Source organism: Prosopis cineraria, unplaced genomic scaffold (genome assembly GCF_029017545.1).
Source record: "Prosopis cineraria cultivar Desert tree isolate PC_DT_omini unplaced genomic scaffold, ASM2901754v1 PC11, whole genome shotgun sequence".
In the NCBI taxonomy this organism is placed as follows: domain Eukaryota; kingdom Viridiplantae; phylum Streptophyta; class Magnoliopsida; order Fabales; family Fabaceae; genus Prosopis; species Prosopis cineraria.
In genome coordinates, this window is record NW_026555342.1 from 41736104 (window position 1) to 41756627 (window position 20524).

General features: G+C 31.6%; 1 long non-coding RNA gene across 5 annotated transcripts; it reads left to right on the plus strand.

The window, feature by feature from the left end:
* The first annotated feature begins 1698 nt into the window (after positions 1 to 1698).
* Positions 1699 to 17074, plus strand: LOC129285536 (uncharacterized). Of its 5 annotated transcripts, XR_008587241.1 has the most exons (6): positions 1699 to 1889; positions 1990 to 2076; positions 3189 to 3257; positions 5328 to 5516; positions 13037 to 13218; positions 16421 to 17074. It is a non-coding gene; the product is annotated as an uncharacterized LOC129285536 (long non-coding RNA). The 5 variants fall into 5 exon arrangements; XR_008587242.1 differs by lacking the exons at positions 3189 to 3257; positions 5328 to 5516 and having other exon boundaries at positions 1701 to 1920; XR_008587240.1 differs by lacking the exons at positions 3189 to 3257; positions 5328 to 5516 and having other exon boundaries at positions 1701 to 1889; positions 1979 to 2076.
* The last annotated feature ends 3450 nt before the right edge of the window (positions 17075 to 20524 follow it).

Consider the following 20524-nt stretch of genomic DNA (forward strand, 5'->3'; position numbering starts at 1 on the left):
TGACTTTGAGGCTCCACTTTTGTAAGTGATGAGATACTCATCTCTCTTCTTGAAACAAGTGTTGGCAATCTTAAAATCATATGCCAATGAGAAATCAAGAGTTTGTCCTTCATTATTTCGCTCTCCCAAACTAAAACCACTATGCACCCTCGCATACTGACCAGCCTCCCTCCCGACATGCCCATTAAAGTCTCCTCCAATAAAAATCTTTTTACTCTGTGGTATGTGTCAAATCAACCCCTCCAGATCCTCCCAAAATAATTCCTTAAGACTGGCTTCTGTCCCGACTTGCGGCGCATAAGCGCTAACAATATTAACAGTCTCACGTCCAATTATCATTTTTAATGAAATAATTCTATCTCCAATTCTGCTAACTTCTACAACGTTCTTCTTCCACTCCTTATCCGTAATGATGCCTACTCCATTGCATGTGCTTACTTTTCCTGTATACCAAAGTTTGAAACCTTGAATATCTTTAGCTTCTTCTCCACGCCATTTTGTTTCTTGCAGGCAAAGAATATTGATTTTCCTTTGAATCATAACCCCTACAACCTTTACAAATTTACAATTTAATGACCCAACATTCCAAGTACCAAATCTAATTTTGCTCTCATGGACTAACCTCTTTAGCCGCGCACGTCCAGAATGACACGGTAGCCCTTGCTCATTTAACACTACATCCGGGCGCTGATGCAGCGGCTCTAACTCACTTATCACTGTACTCGAGCCATGCAGCGCGTTACTTACGGGCAACGACCTAGCATTAATATTATAACGTCTATTGTCCATGTTCATGATAGATTCAATAAAGTTTTACATTGGCTGTTGATGGCCTAACACAACCCTCCTCTTTTACCCGGGCTTGGGACCGGCTATAAACATAGGCGGAGTTCTTGAATCTATCAAGACAACTATATTTCTAGAGAATTCTTGGTTTATTACTAAATTCACTTGACAATACTTATTTTCTATAAGTTCATTGTGAGATTATATTCATATATCTATTTTGGTCTATGTCTGTTGGGATTTCACTTATGTCTTATTCATCTTTATCAATTTGTCTATTAAAAGATTTATTTGTTTCTATTAAAGCTTTTATTTGTAATAATTCTATTTCTCTTTGAGATTAATTTTCCTTTAATTCTTTTATTTCTTGCTTTATTTGCTCTATTTCTTGTTGTAATTATTTTATTCCTACTGGATTAACTTGATCTGGCTCAAATCTTTTTAATATATCCTTTATGCTTATTGAATCTTTAGAGGTTTGAGGTTTTTCTTCTATGTCTATAATGTTTTTTTTAAGCAAATATTGTCTTTAATTTCTTCATCTTGGATTTTGTCTATAATTTCTATTCAAAATTCTAAATTTTCTCTATCCAAAATGTTTATTATCAATTTTTCTGTATAGCCACAAATTCCTTTTCCTATGCAATCTTCTTCAGATTCTTCTAAAGATGATGATTCACTATCATTTTCTAATTCTTTAATGTTCAAAATTTTTTCTATTTCTTCTTCTTCTTGTAATGACTTGAAAAAAATTAATTAATTAATAGCATATTTTGATCTTATTTTATAATTTTGGAACAAAAATCACAAAAAACATCGATAGTCTAGTGGAAAGTTGGATGGTAACTTTTCCTTTAAGTTATGGGTTGGAATCCATATAATGCAAATGACGAAATTTTATTTTGCTTCACTTTCTTGAAAGTACCCAAATTCCCCTAAAAAAACAAAACATAAACCCACTTTCAAATTTTTATTCTCGAAATTCTCCATTTCTATGACCATTTGGAGTGTGTGCAACCAAGAAAGAGAGAGCGCGCGCGCTTCGATCATCCATAGCTTTCATTTTTCATTCTCCTCCCTTCGTCACCAATGAGAGCAAGTGGGTAAGCAATTTTCTAGACATCATCATCCGAGGTCACCTGATTCACTTCTCCCTCTGTTTTGCATTAAAAAAATCCCTCTTTCATTCAAGTCTTACTGTAGGTGTCAATGTGTTGCTAGATTCTGGATTCTTCTTCATCCGTACGTTGCCTATGCGTGTGTGAAGTAGGAGATCTTTTACTGCCAGAGGTTTCCAGATTCTTCCATGTCTTTCCCTGTTTGTGTTGTCTCTGTGCTATCTCTATTTATGCTTCTTCCTTCTTTTTCCTATTTGCATGGTGGGTAAGCTCAAAGAAACCTTCCCTTTCTACTGTGTTTTGTAGCACATTTGATTCTTCAATCATGATCTATTATGATGTATGAAGGATTTGGGTATTGGTCTCAATAGATTTAAATTTATGAAGTTGTTTGGAAGCTGTAAGTGGTTTGAAATTTTTAGAGTAGGAAGCTTGATGATATACTTTGAATTTTTAATGCACTCTAGATGTTTGATAAAGTATCTAGAAGAGTTGAAGTGGAGTTATTGACTATATTCAATATACTAAGGACTGATATGGTGGATTTAAATTTATTTTAGATAAAGAGATGAATTTTGGAAGCATAGAAAATTTAATTGAATGTTCAAAAAATTATTTTTGAAAAGAGATTTAAAGAGTATGTTGGTTGTTGTATGGTTGATAACTTATAAACCATGGTATTATTTCATAATTTGGTTTTTGGATGTACATGAAGTGTTTAATGAAATTTGATGAATGGACGTTGGTTTATGGTAACAACTAATTGTGATGAATGGGTTACTTGGATAGGGGGAAACTGATGCACTCTCATTGTTCTTGCTTGATGCGTAAATGGGAGAGTAAATTGGATTCGGACAAAATGAAATTTAGGTTTAAAGAGGATATTTTTGATAAATAATTCCATTGTTTTTGCTATTGCTTGAGGAGGATGGTTGTGGGTTTGGATTTTATGAGTTTAAATTAATTCTTGATGGGATATGAATTTAGAAAGTATGATAAATCTAAATGTTGATATTGAAAATTATTGGGCAAGGGTTAAGAATCTCAATTGATTAAATTAGGAATTGATGCACACCATGTGTTTGTTGAAAGGTTTGAGAGAGGATTATATCTCAATCAAATGTTTAGCTATGGCTGAAATATTTTAGAGGAATTTTTCAATATAAATGATGGTGTTCGGGAAAACTTGAATCGTATAAATTGATTATGATTGTGTTAATGTTGGAAGGGATTTATTGAACTTGTAGAAAATCTATATATTGAAAATCCTCTTATATCTTATAGGGTGTTGAGAAGAAAAGGAACTTGATAGGAGTTAAAAGAAGTAAATATTTGGATTTGTGAATATGACAGGTAAGTGGATAACATCCCAATTAATTTACTAATAAATTTCTTTTTACTAAAGTATTATTTTTCTTAAATAGATCATGTGTACTATTTCAAGTGTTGGACATATTTTTTTTAATGAAATTACCTTAGCTTGTGGAGTCATAGTATGTACAGTGAAAGATAGACAAATTTTTTTATGTGTATGTACATCCTCTTGTAAAAGGTACATTTTAGATTTAAGAAAATGTTTTTACACATTCAAGCAATCTTTTATTTGATGAAGATCGACGATCATGGAAATTGGTGAAGAAAATTATATTACAATTATGAATTTTCATATTTAGAAGATTGATGATTTAAATGATTCTTGCGAGTTTGATATTAAAAAAATAGATTTATATTTTGAAAGTGATTACTTTCTCACATGTTCAAAAATTATTTTTAAAAGGACTATATACAGAACAATGGTTGCTAACAGCAGCTTTGTTAACCCTTAGCGCACCATGATCAATGACTAGCTAGTTCTATTTTCATGAGTTCTAATCTCATGTTTGTTATTTGTGGGTCTTGTACCTATGTTTGATTTTATGGCTTAGGCCACGTTTGGTTAGTTATCCTCTTGGACAGTGTGCCCACGTTTGTCTTTGTGGCTTAAATCACATTTAGTTATTTACCTCTGTGGACTGTATATCCATGTTTGTTATCTGTTCTGGTAAAGTCCCAATAAAACAAAATTTTATTTTTAAGTCATATATTATATATATGATTTTATTTGATTCTTATTTACAAGTTTACTAGAATCTTCATTTTACTATTCTAATGATTCATGATTTGATGTTGATTTTATATTTATGTTTATGCAAATTGAAAATGAGTAATGATGGATATATATTGTTGTTTATATGGCCAAGTCACGGAATTTTTTCTTTTATTTTATCTTGAAACAAGGTGTTTACATTATATTAAATTACTTCTTTGAAGTAGTCACATGTTTCCTTTATTATGTTTTTATTTTATTATTCTTTAATTTCTATAATTGGGATGTTATTCATTAAAAAATATTTTGGCTTTAGACAATAGCTAGACCTATATCTGCAGTTGATCATTGAGAGCTTTACCGCTGAATTAAAGTAGAAGAATTTCTTTGGATAAATCTAATTACTTGGTCTAATTGTGAGCTTAATTATTATTTTTATAGTTTGGTCATGTGCTCTTCATTGATATAGCTAGGATCTCAACCCATTTGTATAAGTTAGTTGATTGTTGTTAAGGAGTGAAGTTCCTTGTTGTTGATCTATTATAAATTATTGTTGTTGTTGTTTTGAAAAAATTTGGAGGTTCTGTTAAATTTTTACAGAGTATATGATTCTTTTTGTTTATAATATATGCGGTAAAAGTTTTCTATCCATTTGTATAAGTTAGTTGATTGTTGTTAAGGAGTGAAGTTCCTTGTTGTTGATCTATTATAAATTGTTGTTGTTGTTGTTTTGTAAAAAATTTGGAGGTTCTGTTAAATTTTTACAGAGTATATGATTCTTTTTGTTTATAATATATGCAGTAAAAGTTTTCTAATCTCATTATTAACAAGTTCAAAATATTAATTTAGAAGTTTATTGAATTAAGGCTGAGGGATATGGGTTATATATATATATATATATATATTCTTTACCGGTCACTCCCATGTTTTAGGCATGACACTTCTTTTTCTTCTTCAGATTTCGAATCACTTTCCATCATAATTCTTAACAAATTTTGTTTGTTTTCTATGCTTATCTATAACTCTCTAATTTTCTTTTCTATTTTACATTTATTAGAATAATGACCAAATCTACTGCATCTATAACACACTATCTTTTTTGTCTTTTTCATATTTATCTTTCTTGAAAGATTTATCTTTTCTAAAAGGTTTTTTTATATTTTTGAGGAAAATATTGTTTATTTTTTCTATGTTTTCTATAAGGTATTTGTGTATAATTTTTCTTCTTATTTTTTCTAGATGGAGCTTGAATTTTCTTAAATCTATATTGCTCACAAAATTTTCCTAGTTCTAATCTTCCTTATTTTGTATCTTCATATATTTTCTTTGATACCAAGATGAGAAGTGGGATCTTGCGTATAAAAGTCAAAGAGTACAAAAACTTGAAATTTTATTAATATAAAAGGAGAGGTACAATGGATGCTTACAATGAAGGAAGTGGCGGAAGAAAGGATGAAGGAAAATACAAGTAAGAGGTGAGAGGGATGGAGCACAAGAGTGAGAGAGGTGAAAAAAACCCAATGCCTGTAAGCATCAAGTACTTTTAAATTTATAGAACTTCAAAATTTCTTGATTGGTAAATTTTAATTATTTTTCTTATAATTATAGTTATATTACTTTTAATTTTCACCTGTGATTTTTTTTTTTTTTTGCTTTTGTCTGCCACGAGTGTTTGTTTTCTCGAGACTTTTGCTTTTGCTTTCTTCTTTCGCCTTTTGCTTTCGGCTTGTCTTCTAGCAACTTTTTTACTTTTAGCTTGTCTTCTTTTCTTTTCTGGTTTCTATCTTGCTTTTTCTTTTTATTTTTGTCTTTTGTAGATTTTTGTATCCACTTTTTTCCTATGAGTCACCAGCTGGAATTCTTTGTAATCCACTCCATAAATATCTTCCTCTAAATCTGTATCTTAGCAACGTCTGAATGATCATAGATATATTCTTTGGCTGAAAGCATATGTGGATTTTTATTTTAGATTGAGAAAATCAATTACAAGGATGCATTTCACTGTTTCTGGAACCTCTTAATGTGTTGAAGAGATTGTTTGACTTGTTCTGTATCCAATAAAATATAAAAATCAATTGTTTGACTTGTTCTGGAACCTCTTAATTTTTTTCTTTTGAAAAAACGTTTTAGTTGATTGTTTGCACTTACGTTTTGGTGTAAGCTTGAAAGATTGTTTGATTATGTTATTTATAAAGAAGGCTTGTGGGTAAGGTAATGTATATTTTTTATTTTCAACGTAAAACGAAAAAGAAAAAGAAAATGCTCATGTGGCTATAATTTTGTATGAGAAACTTATATCTCCTTTTTTAGGTATGTGAATTTTTCTTTGACCCAAGAAATTGATCATTTTAACTTTAGTTTTCCATAAGGTAATGGTTTGATGCTTAAATTTTTTTTTAAATCTTAAAGAAGTAGGTATTTTACTTGATTTGAAATTAGAGGAAAGTACTATTCTTGCTGTTACATGTTCAAGGATTAAGTTTCATGTTATTAAATGAATTGTATAATTATAATTGTCCAATCCAAAGACTGAGAATTGTTGTGACTGCAAATGAGGTGTAATGTTTTAGAAGCAAAGCATTAGAGACATGTAATTAATTACATGTTTATTTTGCTCCATTGGATATACTTACTATTCTATATATCGGCTTGAGAAAATATCATTGAGAAATTAATTGAAGTGTAATAGCTTCTACCTATTCAACTCTTCTAATGCTATTCATAAATGGTTGAAGAACTTGTGAGGGGGATTACTTGAACTTCCACAAAGCAAGACTAGGTTTGTTGTTTAAAAGTGATAAGTGCTCTTTGGATGAGGTAGGGATTGGAGTATTTTCTCTTAAATTAATCGCTCACATTATAACACAACATAAAGTTTGGATAATGATCAAAGTTATGTTACTGAGGCATATGATTGCATTTTTTAAATTTAGAGGACTGAATCTCTAAGGGGAGGGGGAGATAGTAACGACTAAAATTAATGAAATATTATTTTGAATATAATTTTATTAATTTTGTGATGAGATATATCAAAAAGGATTGTTGACTTAGTGGAAATTATGTTGACAACTCATCTACCAAGTCCTAAGTTTGAATCATAGAAGTGTCGCAAGGAGTTTTATTATTTTTTCAACCTTTAGAAATCACCACTCTGTCCTCAACAGCATTAAGATAATTTTTCCTTTTCTTCCTTAATCCAATTCAATGCTCCACAATAGTTTAGAAGGAGAGAGAACTTCAACTAAATAAAAAACACCCAACCCTTTGCGTTGTCCTCCCCTTCATCCTCCATATATCCTCAGTATCACCTGGCAAGGGTAACTCTGTTTGCCACTACTCTTCTTCCCCCCCCTTTGTGATTTGGATTTGCTAAGCTCTTCGTTTCCTTTCTGCTCCTCTACTCTCTAATTGTTTTTGCAAGTCGAAGACCTTCTCCTTCTTTCTTCATTGGCATCGTCCATGGGTTGGTGTGAACACTAGTACAAAAATGACTTTTTGTAGCAATTAAAAATAACTTTTTACAGCAGTTAAAGAAACAATATTGTTCCAGGGGGTGTAGAAAGTCCATCTTTCTACATCGGTTATAAACCCGATGTAAAAACAAAAATTTTTACATCGGTTATAAAGCCGATGTTGAAAATTATATACAAGAAAATAAAAAAAATTTATATGAGGGCAAAGAAACCCAAACTTATCACTTTTGCCCGATATAATGCACAAGTGATGAAGGTACCTACAACAATGCAATTATATCAGTTTACTAAACTTGATGATTAAATTTACTTACAATAATACAATTATATTAAAGAAAAATATGCTTTACATTATAAATAGTTCAATGTGTGATGTGGTAAGCTGATTATTTGACAAAAGTCAAACCAAATCTTCCCATTCAATGGTAACTTTTTTACACCGAATGCATGGCCACCTAGTGTAAAAAACCCACTTTTTACACCAAGTAGACTCACCCGGTGTAAAAATGTTACTTTTTACACCGAGTAAGTCTACCTGATGTAAAAAGTTAGTTTTTTACACCAAGTGGAGGTCTACCCGATGTAAAAAGTGTCAAATACTTCAACAGAATTACAAAAATACCACCGCCTTTATTTTTTACATTGTTTGCCTTCCAACTGTTGTAAAAAGTACCCCATAAACTTCATATTTTGGACTAGTGAAAGCTCGTCTTTCATCTTCACTGAGTTCTTCTCTTCTTCCTTCGATGTCACTATTGTTTGGTATGAAAGACTTGCTCTATTCTTCTCTTCTTGGATTATGATTGTTGGCTGCTGAGATGGGGGAGAAAATTTGAGGTTTATCTAAGTTATAGTCTTGGAATAGGATTTTTGTTTGAGTATGTATTTTCTAAACTTTCATTCAATCTATGAGAAGCTTGATAGATTTATTTTTTTTTTCAATTTGTCAATTGAATGTTTGGTTGAAGGAGTGAAAATGTGGAAGATGATTAATTCAAATAAGAATATAAGAAATTTTTGGAAAATTGTTGGAATGAGATTTAAAGAGAAGCTTATAATTAAATTTAAAGGTTAATGCCTACAAGATGTTCGATAAAATTCCTGTTAGAAGAAGTTTTATTTGATTATGTATTTTCCAAGTGGCTTGATTGATATTTATATGTGAAATTAGTTAATTTATTGAGAGTTGTACATTTGTGAATATATAAACTGTGGTACTATTTTATGACTTAATTTTAGGATGCACATAAGCTATTCAATAAAATGGATAACGGAAGAATTATGGATTAATAGAGTGATTAAGGGTGGTGTGAACACATACTCTTGATTAAATAATTAGCTATGGCTGAAGTATTTATGGAAAAACATTGTGATATAAATGATGGTGTTTTGGAAAACTTTAAAGTATCTAAGCTGACTATGATTGTGTTAATGTTAGAAGGGATTTTATAGAGTGTTGGGAAGAAGAAAAATTTAATAGGAGTTGAAAGAAGTACATATTTGGATTTGGGAACTCTACAGGTAAGTAAATAGCATCCCAATTGTTTTATAAGCTAATTAGATTTTATTACATATTGTTAAACTTTCACTAGCATATTAATATAACTTCATTTTTGTTTTTTACTATTTTAAAATGAAATACTTTCATTTTATTAAACTTTGCAAAGGAAAGATAAAATTGCTTTATGATTAGGTATTCTTAATTATTTGACATCATCGATAATTTTGATTCATAAGTTGAGAAATGATTTATTAATATGATTCATGCGTGGAAGAATAGAGATGAATTGTTTGTGATGATTATGATGTGAAGAGATAAAAATATTAATTTTTAGATGCATGCATGCATGGTTTTTATTGAGGGACTAATTTCAAAATGTTGGTTGCTAACAATAGTTTCATTAGCCCTTGACATGCTATGGTTAAGCCACAGTAGCTCAGTATTCATGAGCAATATACCCATGCTTGTTATTCATGAGCTTTGTGCCTGCACTTGTTTCGTGACTTTAAGATGTTCTTGTTAGTTACTTACCTTTATGGATTGTGTGTCTATGATTTTTGGTTTTTTATCTTCATGAACTTTGTGTTCATAGTTGTTAATCATTTTGATCAAGTTCCATTAAAAAATTAATGAATTTGAAGCTTATCACTTATTCAAGATGATATTTGTTGAGCTATATTTCTATATGTATGGATTTTGAAATGAGTCGCATATTTATTAATTGTTTAAAACACATATTGTAGCATGTAAGTGAAATTCTAATGCTATGTCATCATTATTTCGATTCATTCCTCTATGATTTACATATTTACATAGAATCTTATGGCCTATGAGGTATGGGTTTCTAATTTATTTTCAAGTGGATATTTCTATTAAATTCCTAATTACATCATTAATACAGATGTTAGATCATGCATTTTGATGATTATAAAATCAAGAGAAGAGGTATTTGTTATGTCTATAGATATTAAGAATCATGGATGAAGACAAAACTCAAGAGTATGAAGAATCAAGAGAAGATTTAGGTTAAGTAATTTAAATTCTCTTAGATTCAATGCAAAAATTTAGAAAGCTTAATCACTTTTCTTAAACACAAAATGTCTTGTGTATGGTTTCTCATGAAAAAGATTTGTATGGTGAGACTCAGAATCACATGTAATTCTACAAGTCACTCATAAGTTTTTGCATGTTAGGCACACTGACAGCTATATCACGTGAGTGTGAAGAAGTGCTTCACACGTGATTAAACACTTGTGTTGTATGTTGCCTTAAGCTTTGTCTCTGTATGCAAAATCAAGCACGAAAGGCTTTATTGTCCATGCATCTGTGCTTCATTATATTGTGACAAAGTGCAAAATCACATGTGAAACTGATGGTAGCCACATGTGATTTGTCACTTGTTGCACAATCACACTTTGCTTTATTGAGTTTTAAATCTTCTCAAGTCAAGCTAAAATTGTTCACATGTATGATCATTAATTCACTAATCTATATCTCTTAGTCATGCAAATCTTGCTTGAGTTTTGCATTGTTTCATATATGAATATGCATCAGGCAAGTTTATGCATTACTGCTTGCAATTTCACTTGTGATATCATTCTGATTCCACGTGAGTTTTGATCACATAAAATGGCTTTGGCATTCTACTAGCCATTTCACACATAAGAGAGTAGAGGTTCCAAGTGTGATTTGTCACACAGAACTAATGATAGTTTATTATATGTAAAACCACGAGTGAGAGTAAATAGTGTACTCGCAAGTTTTATCATTCTGATATGCTAGTATATTCTTAAGTGCTAAATCGCACAAGAGAGCAATATGGTACCACGTGAGTTTTAGCACCCAGAACTGAATGTATATTCTTCAGTATTAGACTACACGAGAGAGCAATGAGATACCACGCATGTTTAGGCACACAGAACTAAATGATTATTCAGAAGTGTAAAACCACATGTGAGAAGACAAGGTGTTCATGCATGATCCATCACATTCAGTTCTATGAAACTTCTTCAGTGAAAAATCATGTATGATTATAACAGTCACTCACAAGAAAATGCCCTAACAGAAAGAATCATTATTTCAACGGTCTATCAACTTTCAAAAATTATATAAGTAATTCATTTTGAATTAGAAGAACTAATAATCTTTAAGTAAACATATTATCATTTATGCATTTAAAGAGCTTTCAAATTGTGCTTTTAATTATTGCATTCACTCATTATTCTGGAAAAGAATTATGAAAAGCTCTCAAAGGTTTATAAGCTTTTATTTGTATTCTTGTCTACTCTTTAAAAGAGTCTTTTGTAAAAAGTTTATACTATTTTTTCAAAAATCTTGAAAAGGGACTTTTTAAGAGTTTGCAACAACTTGCTGGATTGTAACAGTGTTTGTTAAGTGAATCAAGATAAGATTGGTCTTTAGAATTATGCTGTGGTGGCAAGCACCCATTAAAACTTGTGATTTTAGTTGAAAATCTCAAGTGTGATCTTAAGGACTAGACGTAGGCAAAGTTTGTGGTTGAACTAATATAAATCTCGAGTGTGTTATCTTCTTCCTTCACTCTTTAGCTCCTCACTCTTCCCAAATTTTCAACAGTTTTTAAGTATCACCCAATTCACCTTCCTCTTGGGTAGCAGCCTATCCTAACACATTCTCTTTATTTTGTTTAATTTTAAATTGGGATGTTATCCATTGAAAAATATTTTGGACTTAGATAATAACTAGACTTGTATCTCTTGTTAATTATTGAGGACTTTATCGTTGATATGAAGTAGCAGAATTTCTTTATACAAATTTCAATGTGATCTAAACGTGAACTTATGTATTATTATTATTATTTTTTTATACAGTCTACTTCATGTCCTATTCACTAACAATAGATAGGATTTTGACTTTTTATATACATTGATTGTTTTGTTGAGGAGTAGAGGTCCTGTTGATGAGTTATTATAAATTTGTTGTTATAAAAATTTATTGTTTTAGTGTATGATTCTTTTTACCTATGTGAAAAGCATGATAAGAATTTATAATCCTATTATTAAAGAGTTGAAAATATCAAACTAGAAGTTTCTTGAATTAAGGCTTAAGGGATATGTATTTAGTACACATATCCCATGCCAGTCATGTTTTATTTTGGGGCATGACATTTAAATACCCTTTTTGGCTTACCTTAATATTTTGGATTTATAAACATCTATTTTTGGTGGAATCTCATTTTTGGTACATATTATTAGTTAGAAAACTTCTACTTACCATGGTAAGTCTCATTTATCTTGTTAACTTCTTTCTATAGTGGTAGACTACTCCTTTCTACGATAGTAAATCTTTGTAAAATTGGTTTGACTCCTTTTTATCATGATAGACTATTTTAATTTCTACCATTATAGTGATTTAAAAGTGAATGGTTTTATCCTTTTTTATCATGATAGTTTCTTTTCTACCATGACAGTGTTTATAAAAGTATAATTTTGTTCTTAATTACTCACTAGTGAAAAATAAGATATCTAAACCCTATTATCTACACTAGTTATAATGCCTACGGTGTAGAAATTAGAGGTGGTGACATTTTTATAAATAAAAATTTGTTTGATTCAATATCTATTCTAGTTCTTATATGCAACTGATGTAGATATCAACATTTACATTGGGTTTATTTCTACCCGGCATAGATGTTCATTTTATTTTTTTTAAAAAAATTCTTTTTAACATATTTACACCAGTTATGTAGGGTAACCAGTTTAGATGTGATTTTTGTAAAAAAAATTGTTTTTGACGTAACTACACTAGTTAATTATGGTAGCTAGTGTAGATATGCTTTTATATTTTTTTTTAAATCAATTTATTCCATATCTAAACCGGTTATTTCTTATAACCAGTGTAGATATTGTTTTAAATTTCAATACTATCTACCCTTGTTTCCTCAGTCCACCTTTTCTCGCTCTCATCTTGTCTCAATCCACCTCTTCTCGCCAAATCAAAAATTCCTCTATCTGCCTATTCTCTTCCCCATCATCTCTATCTGCCTCTGTTTACCTCTATCTCTCTTAGTCTCACTGTGCTTCATTCTTTACAGTTTGCCTCATCACCATTATCTCCTTCTCACGGTGCCCTCTCTGTTCATCATGTGCTCATCCATTGAAATGCATTCAAGTTTATCAGGTGCTCACCTATTCGTCTGTTGCTGGTGTTGTGAGTGGTCAGAATCTTCATCCTCATTCCTCCTCTATCCATGTGTCACTGTAACTACTATCGTGGGTAAGATCATCTTTTGCTTCCATTAATGAGTTCTTTCTCTATTCCTCTATTGTCATTGCTGATTTAAGCTTGAGGGCTTCAAGCTCTTATGCCCTTCAAATCTGTGCATGAATATTTTAATGGGTGAAGTTGTGAAATTTTCCTCTCTTTGCTTAATTTGTGCATGTGGGTGAGAATTAATTGTTATGAAACTAATCCTTCCTTTTCATTTCTATGTGCTGTGCGAATGTGTGGATGGTAGAGGTATAAGCAAGATGGATTTATTCAAGCATTGGCATTGTAAAATTATTTGGGAGAAATTATTAGGATATACAAATGTGTGTGAATTATTGTAAAATTCTTGCAAACATGAAATTTGAAGAGAAGAGGCTATAATATTAAAATTTGAAAATTCATGTTTGCAAGGTATTTGATAAAATGCCTATTAGGAAGGTTTGCTTGATTATGTACTAGTGACTCTTATAATCCCACAAGAAGCATGAACTACCTTAGATATTATTTATTTGTAAATCTAAACTAAGTTTTTGTAAAGGAATTTATTTAAAAAGTTATTGAGAAATCCTAAGTGAAATTTGAATTCTTGCAAGTTATGTAGTTGATAATTTATAAGATATAATATCATTTAGAAGTCATATTTGGATGCTTGGAAGTTGTTACAAATTAATATGAATTAAAAATTACTATAAGGAAATGGGTTGTGCCTATATAAATTCTATTAGGTTGTTTATTTCATGTAAATTAAATTGTTCTGACATCATTACTAGTTTATCGTTTGTATGCTAGTGGAGTGCTTATAGAGGCCTAAGGCCATTAGGCATTACATGCGAGTTTATTTAGTTTAATAATATTATTTTCTTCTTATATTTTCAAATGTAAATTTAGTAAAAAGTTCAATTTTTAGGAGAAATTTTGCCAAATTATTTTAAAAAAATTATTGTTTTACCCCTTATTTTATATGGAAAGGGCCAAAAAAATATAAAGTTAGCTTCCCTCTGGCGTATACTTATTAGATAGGAGGGAAGTCAACTCTAAAAAATATTCTCAAAAAAAATTAAAAATTTTCAAATTAAATTGAAAATTATTGCATTAGTATGCTTGTTTCTCATTCTTAATATATAACTTGTCGTTTGGCCCTATCCTAATGATTTAGTGATAATCCATGAATTGTGTCATGTTTTAAGAAGACAAATTAAACATGGATTATAGTTGGATAGATGCCAAAGGAACGAGCTTACAGTATGCTAATGGGGTTAAGGGATTTCTGAAATTTGTCAAAGCAATGATGAAGATAATAATGGAAAGTTTTATTGTCCTTGTAGGGATTGTTTAAATAAGAGGCAACTAAGTATAGATAAGATATATAAACACTTAATTTGTGAGGGGTTTTTCAAAAGTTGTAAAGTGTGGATATGGCATGATGAAAGGCTGAATATGCCGATGCCAAGTACATCTCAATTGCGGGATGTTGATGTTGTTGTTGATGACAGTGATGATATGGTTGATTGGTTGGAGGACATGATCCATGATATTGGTAAAGAGGCTTTTGAGCAATCTCAAGCATACAATAATATATGCAGTGATGCAAAGACACCTTTGTATTTAGGGTGTGAAGAATTTAGTCTATTAAAAGCAGTGTTGGAATTAGTAAACTTGAAAGCTAGATCCGGGTGGAGCGATAAGAGTTTCATAGAAATGCCTGAGTTGTTTAAATTAATGCTTCTGAAAGAAAATGTGTTTACCAGTTTATTACTACGAGGTGAAGAAAATTCTATGCCTACTGGGAATAGAGTTCAAGAAAATACATGCATGCCCAAATGATTGCATACTAAATAGGAAAGAACATAAAGAGGAGCAAAAGTGTCCAGTATCTGAGACATCATGGTATAAAGAAAACAAAGCTCCTGCAAAGGTTCTATAGTATCTTTCAATTATACTAAGGTTTAAACGATTATTTGCTAATGAAAAGGATGTGAAGAATTTGAGATGGCATGTGATGAGAGGATTTCAGATGGAAAGATTCGACATCTAGCTAACTTAGAGCAGTGGAAGAAAACTGACACTTTATTTCCCAAGTTTAGTAGTGATCTAAGGAACCTTAAGCTTGGACTTAGTACGGATGGCATAAATCGTTATGGCAGCCTTAGTAGCATACATAGTTCTTGGCCTGTTCTGTTGGTGATTTACAACTTATCTCCCATGTTGTGCATGCAACGCAAGTATATCATGTTGTCTATATTCATTTCAGGACCTAAGAAACCGAGAAATGACGTTGATGTTTACCTAAGACCCTTGATCAAAGACTTGAAAAGGTTGTGGGAAGTAGGTGTGGATGTGTTCGATGCAAATTGAAAGGAGGTATTCAAGCTATATGCGATGATCTTTTGCACTATAAATGACTTTCCTGCATATAGAAACTTGTCAGGTTATAGTGTTAAGGGGCATAAAGCATGTCCGATTTGTGAAGTAGGTACATACTATCATCAACTTCATCATAGGAAAAAGATGGTCTATCTTGGCCACAGGAGATTTCTTAAAGAGGATCACTATTATCATAAAATGAGGAAAGCTTTTTATAGTGGTCAAGAGCATAAAAACTGACCCAAAACCATTAACATGGGAGTAGGTTTATGAACAGGTAAAAGACATCAATGTTACCTTTGTAAAAACTATAAAGAATAATGAAAAAAGTATATGAAAAAAGAGATCTATCTTCTTTGACTTTTCATATTAGTGCCATCTTAATTTAAGACATTGTATTGATGTTATGCATATGGAGAAGAACGTGTGTGATAGTATTGTTGGAATGCTTCTTGACATACCAAGCAAGTCTAAAGATGGTGTGAAGGGAAGATTGGATTTGGTGGATATGAAATTAAAGAAGATTACATCCAAGGTTGGTTGGTCCTCCGGCTGAACATACTTCATGCAAGGATGTAATAACCCTGAAATCTAAATTAAAAATTAAAAATTTATTTTAAATATTTTGATTTTATTATTAAATATTTTGATTTTATTGTTATTAATTTTTAGGGAAAATATATTGAAAGGAATTTCATTCTAATGAAAGTTATGTTACTTGCCCACCTACAGATCCTAAATTTTAGTGGGGCATTATTTTATACCTCCAGCCTTTTAAATTATCATTTTGCTCACCACAGTTTTTTCCCTTTTTTCTTGTTCACATTCGTGACAGATACCAGAGAGAGAAGAGGAAGAAAAATCGAGAACCCTCAGTTGCTGCTCTTCTCCAGTTCTAGCATGTTCACCGACATCCTTTGTCATTCCTCCTCCCTAGTTAGCTCTCCATCGACAAGAGCGAGAGCTTCATCTATGCTGCTGTGTGGTTGCTCCAAATCTTCCTCCTCTTTCGTTTCTCTGCCTGCCTCCCTTATTGTAGACGGTATGTTGCCAGTGGATGCGTGAGGAACTAAATCCACTGGAGTTGGAGGGTTGTTTTGTGAGCTATTCTTCTTTCCTCTTTAGTGTCACTGACTTCATTTACCTTCATTTTTGTGTGGCTAAATCTTTTCTCTTTCCTATTATGTTCCGACTAATCTAGAGTTAGGGGGCTTTGAATTCTTTTCTTCATTCCTCTGCTACCATTATAGTGAGTAAAAAAAAGAAAAGAAAAAAAAGTTTCCATCTCCCTTCCTCAGTTCCATATGTGTGTGAGTTTATGATGGATGATGCTTTCTTCTCCTCTGTTATTGCTGGCCCTAACCGTATATGTTCGGATATAAAGGAAAAGCTTGATTTAAGTCGAAACTCGTGTGTAACAAAAGATGTTGATGATATCATTTGAGTTTTAGTTGAATTTGATTTGATTGTTAAAGCTAATAATTTTTGGAAAGTGAAATTGATGAGGGAGATATGGGTATTAGTTTAAAGGTTCATGCCCACAAGGTATTGATGAAATGCATGTTAGAAGAGTTTACTTAATTTTGGTACTTTCTAAAATTTCATTGATTATTGCAACAAGCACAGTTTGTATGGGTGTCATTGATCTATAAACTTATCTTAAAGGTTGCAAAGGAAATTTAATTGTGAAATTAACTTGTAGTTATGTGAATTCTTGAAAATGAACGATTGTTGATAAATAATGTAATAAACGGTTTAAATGTTATGAGGTTCTTTTGAGTAGATTGGAAAATTAGTTATGTCTATGAAGGAACTTTTGTGCAAATCTTAGTTCCAAAGTTTTAAATTTATAGTCATTATATAAATATATATATATATATATAGAGACAGAGAGGGAGAGAGTATGTATTATTGTTGGAAGAGTTTTTTTTAGCATTGTTAGAAGTTTATTAAGGCCCTAATATATTTTATAGGAAGTTGGAAGGAAGGAGAGGAAATTGATTAATGTGGTAAGAGGAGGACCTTATACTTTGAAAAAATTTCAGGTAGTGAATAGCACCTCATTTATTTTCTTCAATCAAAGTAGTTCTGGTTTTGAAAATATTACATTTTCATATAAATCATTTAACAACTATGATGATTATCATACACTTTGTTAATTAAATCATTTTGGTTTTGGAAATTATAAAACGATGATGAAAGTTAATTAAATTGTGGTATATGTATATATTTTTTATGAAATATATTTTGAAGATCGACGAAGGCATCTTTGTTTATTTTACTTTGGAAATTCTTGGTTACTCAACCAATACAAGCTTGTATCTTAGCTATGAAATATTATTCTGGCAAGCTTTAAGATTTGAAATGATTCATGAGAGTTTGATTTTGAGAATGAGAACTATATCTTGAAAGTGATATTTTCTTGCATGTTTGAAAATGATTTTTAAAAAGGAGACTTTCTACAGAACACTGGTTGCTAACGGTAGTTCTTTTAACCCTGGCGCACCATGGTACACCTAGCTAGCAAGGTTTATAGGAGGTGCTAGCCCCATGCGATGGCTAACGCACGTGGAACAGAGGGATGGTTATTCAAAGCATATACTCACGTTTGTTTCATGGTTTCAAGTCACGTTTAGTCAGCATTATCCCATAGACTGTGTGTCCACGTTGTTTCATAGCTTCAGCTACGTTTGGTTACTTATCTTTGTGGACTGTGTGTGATAGGAAATTAGTTGCTTATCCTCAAAATTACACTAAAGCTAACCCTAATGCAATATAGGGCCAACCCTAGGTCATCTCCCAAGGAATGGTTTTAAGTCTAATTGAAAGTTATCTAGTGAAATAAATCAACCAAAGTTTGTAGGAATTTAGTTACCTAGCTAATTATCTAAACTAATTACCTAATATGCAAGTAATTAAAATGCTAGTGAAAGTGAGTGAAATGAACTTCCCTTTTTACAATAATGGAACCCTAGAGATTAGTTGATTTTGGACTCATTATCTTCTCATGATTAGGCTAAGTTTAGCTTCCCTTTCCTCTTGACTAAAGCTGTCATGACTTAAGAAAATTATCCTAAGCCAATTAACCTAATTAGCTAACCTCCCTAGGTCTTAGATTAAAGTCCCTAGTTCAATTAACCAATTGGTGAAGACATTAGCCAAGTGATTCACTCAAAATCCTCTCTCAACAGCCATGGTCAAACACATAAATTGAGCAACCACAAGATTATGTCAAGCTACTCAACAACACAAGCATTAACACCACAAGATTATGCAATATTAACACAAGAAATTCACTAATTGAAAAACACAAGATTATGTGCCAAACAAAGAGTGGCAAAATTCAGTCATGGCTGTCCAAGGAAGAAATTAAATGAAACAATCCTCTCTCTTTACATCAACATCAAATTCAAATTAGAATTTATAAGCTAAGATGATTAAACCCTAGATTAAGGAATCTAACCATCTAGTAAAAAGAGAAGAGGATAGGAAACAAAAGAACTTAGCCAATTTGAAGCTCAAGACTCATCCTCCATCTTCATCTCTCTAGGATTCCACAAAGAAACTTAGCCAATCTTCATCTTCAAGAACCCTAGTGATTGCTTGTGAAGGCCAAACTCCATAGCTCTTGAATGATGAAATGAGCTTCAATCCTTGTGAAAATGGAAGGGATGGAATGAAAATGAAGAGAGGAGAAGAATGGTATGAGTTTTGTGGAGGTTTGGTGGCTGAAAATGGAGGTTAGGGTGCTGGAAAATGAAGAACAAAGAGAGAAAATGAAGAACACTATGAACAAGAGAGAGAGAATGTGGAAGATGAATGAGATATGTGTTGGATCCCATTTGGGGCTTAAAATGGCGTGCTCCTTGGTGTCTCCCATCAGCTGAAGCTTAATTAAAATAAGGAAAAAGAAATTAAAATGTAAATGGGAGCCTTGTCACACTTGCAAGGTGGCAACTTCCTATTGGTTTGTAGATGATTCCAATGTGTGCCTAATTTTCCATGTGTCATCCACATCATTTTAGCTGATCTAATCCCTCAAAATAATCATAATTCACGTGCAAACCATCAGCCATTGACCTCAAGGAGTGTTGACCTCAATTGCCCAATTGATGCACAAGTCACATGCCACCTATGTCACATAAATCACATAATTCAATTAAATAGCATATGATATAATAAAATCTAATTCATGTCCAGAATTAAATTCATAATTAGAAGGGAGAATTTATTAAATTAACCAAGTTTCAGGCTGCACAAAATTATATAAAAATTTTCACACAAAGGCAAACCAAAAACTAGGACAAACTAAGACACTTAAGAAAGTGTTGACTTTTTTATTTAATTACTCCCAAACTAAAATGAATTTTAAAAATATAATTTCACCATTCATCAACTGGACATAAAATGCACTTTGTCAATTTTTCTTGTACATTTTCTCAAAAGTTCATTTTTTGGACCAAAATGCCCCTAGTGCACTGAACCTAGAAACTTAGGCAAAGTTCCAAATCTAATGCAATGTGTGCACTTGAAGGTGATAAATCATTAATAAAATGGTCCTAATTGACAAATAAAAGTGGGTAACAAATGTGTTCTATCAATTCCCCCACACTTAGCTTTTGCACTCCGGGCAAAATCAAGTGAAAAAGGTCCCAAAAGAAACTATAAGACAAAGAAATAAGAGAAAAACATTGTTTCAAGTCACTAAAATACTAGCTCATGAACTTCTACAAATTATCAATCAATGTGGCAATAATTAGGAAAGAATTATGCACATCACAAACAAACCCTTACCAAGAATCAATGTCAAAGAGTAAGCCTCTCTAGGTTAAGTGTTTGCTCTCATCACTCAAAGTGTATAAGGTATTAAATTTCACTCAAAATTTCTTAGGATAAACCCTACTATAATTTGTAACCCTTCTACATCTCCATCACTAAATAGCACTTG